Below are 3,946 nucleotides of genomic sequence, written 5' to 3'. Positions count from 1 at the left end.
TTTTTTCTTTTTAATTTTTTTTATTATAGCTTTATATTGCCAGAACACATGTATGGGTAATTTTTCAACATTGTCCCTTGCACTCACTTCTGTTCCAACTTTTCCCTTCCCTCCTTCCACTTCCTCGCCTAGATGGCAGCTAGTCCCATACGTGTTAAACATGTTAAAGTATATCTTAAATACAATATATGTGTACATATTTATACAGTTATCTTGTCACACAAGAAAAATTGGATTTAAAAAGAAGGTAAAAACAACCTGGGAAGAACAAAAATGCAAACAGTCCACACTCATTTCCCAGAGTTCTTTTGCTGGGTGTAGCTGGTTCTGTTCATCACTGATCATTTGGAACTGACTGGATCCTCTCATTGCCGAAGAGGGGCCACATAGTTGCATAGTATTATTGTTGCCGTGTACAATGATCTCCTGGTCCTCCTCACTTCACTCAGCATCAGTCATGTAAGTCTCTCCAGGCCTCTCTGAAATCATCCTGCTGATTGTTTCTTACAGAACAATTATATTCCATAACATGACGTGAATCATTTTCAAAGGAAGGAATAAATGCAGATGGTCAACAATGGAAGCAGTTATGACAAGGTGGGATGTGTAATTCTGGACAAGCTACTTGTAACCTAGTGATTTAAATCATAGCTCTAGGGTGGTTATCTTCAAAAGCACAGAGGAGAGTGTTTTGGGCTTGGAACTAAGAAAACCTCATTTCAAATCCTTGTCATTTCTTTAGACAAATCACTTCATGCAGCCTCAGTTCAATCACTGATAAAATGGGAATAACAGTATTTCCTACCTCACCAAATTGTTGTGAGGATCAAATGAGATAGCACGTTAACATGATTTGTAGACCATAAGCCAATGCTAGCCATTCTTACTGTTATAATCACTGGCAATCTCAGAACCGCCTAATCCCTCATCCCCATGGAGTCAGAGTGGAGAAGGGATGTTCAGTGCTGGCAGCGTGGTGGGAGAAGCGAGCATGCTCACAGACTGAGACAATCAACTGTTTCAACTGATGCTGGGCGAGAAAAGACTGGTAGGCCTGTAGTCTCAGGGATATGATTTCATTCAAGAGAAAGCTGTCTTCTGTCCATCCCCTTTCCCCGTCTCAACTGAGACAATCATACAAAATAGATTTCACACTGCCCACGTCCCCGCCTGCCCCCAATTCTGCCGAGTCTCTGACCACTATCAGAAAGTTGAGTAGCATGTTTCACCATCATTCCTCTGGAATCATGGCTGGTCCTGTGTTGGTCAGTGTTCCTTGGCCTTTCGCATTTACCATCCTGCTGCCATTCTGGTACAGAGCCTTCTGCTTCTGCTCTCATCACTGCATCAGTTCATGCAAGCCTTCCCCACTTTCATATAGTCAGTCATTAAATATTTACTAAATATCTACTGTACACTAGAAACCAAGTGCGGAGGATACAAAACAAGCAAAAGACACTTCCTGCCCTCAAGGAGTTCACAATCCACTGGGAGAGACAAGCAATTAGGTACAATCAAGCAAGCTTAGGTGTGTATACCTATATACAAGAAAAATGGGAAATAAGATGGGAAAGGCACTAGAATTGAGTGGTTGGGAAAACTTTCTGTTAATCATTGCCCAATTGGACATTACCTCATTTTCAAATTCTTTGCCACTTCTAAAGTTAACGTTTATTTGCTTAATTCTACTGTCTCTCAACTTGTCTTCCCCCTTTATTCCCCTTCTGTTTCACTACTGAAATGTATTTAATATCCAATTACCTGTTTTCCTTTGACCACTTCAAATAAGCACAACCCATTCCGTTTCACTCATCTGTAGACTTCTAACTTCATGTCCTGATTATTATTCCCTTCCACTATGTCCCCTCATCTTCCATCTCCCCTTCCATTTCCTTTTTTCCTCTTCCTGTTCTTTTTAAGATTATCCAAACAGAACTGTTCCCAGGTCTAATGCATAATTGTAGTTAATGTAACCCTTTATAAGAATTTTGAGAGAACACATATCTCCCCAATTTATCCTTTAGTCCATTATGTTTGCCATTTTTTGTTTTCCTCTCCATATTCACTTTACGTTTCTCTCACACCCGAGTTTGTATTTCAAAATTACTATATAGCTCTTGTCTTTTCATCAGGAATGTCGCAACTCCTTTAAAGCTAGATCCCGGTTAAATATGAATAATCTAAAGTGGTTTATGTATTTGTATTATATAAATGCAAATTATTATAATTAATAGGTGTTGGCCCATGCAATGTGAATTCAAATAACTCGAACAATGACTTCAGGGGATTGTTTGAAGTAACTGGAACCTAACTAAACTTCATTAAAAATCCATTTCCTCTACATAAGATTATACTGAGTTTTGTTTTGTTTTACCCTGAGGCAATTGGGATTAAGTGACTTGCCCAGGGTCACAGTGTTAATATGTCTAAGTGTTATGTGCTAAGTGTCTGAGACTAGAGTTGAACTCGGGTCCTTCTGACTTCAGGGCTGATGCTCTATCCACTGCACCAACTAGCTGCCCCAGGATTATGCTGTTTTAATGGATAAATTATTAGTTTATACTCTTTGCCTTTTGATTATATTCCAAGTTTTCTACTTTATGACCAGGGGAGCCCCAATACTCTCACTCTGTCGGACTTTGGGGGGAAAACTTGGGAACTCCCTGGAAGTTCTCCCCTGAGAGATCTGCCCCAGGCAATCAAGATAAAGTTGCTTCATTCTGTTATCTGGGTGGAACTAGTTGAATCCAGGATCACTCCTATTTAGCCCAAGCTGGAGAAGAGATTTCTATCCGACTCCATGAGTTGAAGATTAACCCAGGGTCACTCATTCAATTCCAAGACTCTCTATTCTGATTCCAATTCAAACTGCTTCTAACCCCCAAAAGCTGCCCATAAAACAAGCCTTCCTCAGCTTAATCCCTTGCAGAGGGTCTCTCTTTCCCCTTGGCAGAGTTGCCACCCTCTGCCCGCTGAAATGACATTCTCTTTCAGCATTACTCCCTCTTTATCTCTCTCACCTATTTCCCAGGACTTTATTCACCTCTGTTGGGATTTCTCTGCTAGAGGATCTCTCTGCTAGATCTTTAATAATAAACTTCTTTTGCCGGTTTAATTTTTCTGGTTTGTAAAGGACCTGCACCAACCAGAAGGGGGTTCTCACAACTTCCTGCCCTGCCCTGAACCTCATCATTTATCCGTCTGCTAAACTATTTGTGATTCTAATTATAGCTCTTCTTAGACTTTTTTTTTTTTTAACTCTACAAGTTAGTTTCCTTTCTAATGATTTTTTCCACAGCTTTTCCATTTTTTTAGATAAAAATTAAAAAGTAATTGCTTCACTCCTCCTAGGTCACTGCATTTATGCTCAAGCTGTGGACTTGAGGCTTAGCTAGTAGATCATTTTGGAGTCACTCTTTTCTTAATTGTGTCTTGAGTGAGGAGTGTCTATGTTGAAATGATGGGGGAACCTTGAAACCGTCCTTGACTTTTGGGGTGAGCCCTGAAACTCTCCTGAGAGTTAAAGGCTTTCATTAAGATTAGTCCAGGACCCCTCCAACTTAAGTGGTTTCATTCAGCTGGAAATCTAGGCTTGGGGGGCAGGGACAACATTGAAGGAATCTCATTCAATTGAAAGGGTAACTTGGGGCTCATTTCTTGGCAGAGGCCCACAAGCAGGACACCATTCTCTTTTTAGACTTAGCCTCTCTTTTATCTTTCTGCCAGGACTCCTGTTAGACTTTTACTTCTCTGTCAGTATCTTGCCACTGAGGAAGTCAGCCTCCTAGCAAAAGCTGGCTTCTCAGTGCCAATAAACGTTTTTTGCCAGTCTTAACTTTTCGGGTTCGTGAATTCTTTCCCGTTGGACCTGTGCTGACCAGAAAGGGTTCCCATAAGTCTCTGCCCTGCGCCGAACCTCATCAATAGCAGAAGCTTTTTATGGTGG

This window comes from Sarcophilus harrisii, chromosome 5 (genome assembly GCF_902635505.1).
Source record: "Sarcophilus harrisii chromosome 5, mSarHar1.11, whole genome shotgun sequence".
Taxonomy (NCBI): Eukaryota; Metazoa; Chordata; class Mammalia; order Dasyuromorphia; family Dasyuridae; genus Sarcophilus; species Sarcophilus harrisii.
The sequence above is the reverse complement of the archived record's forward strand: the minus strand, read 5'-3'. Positions refer to the sequence as shown.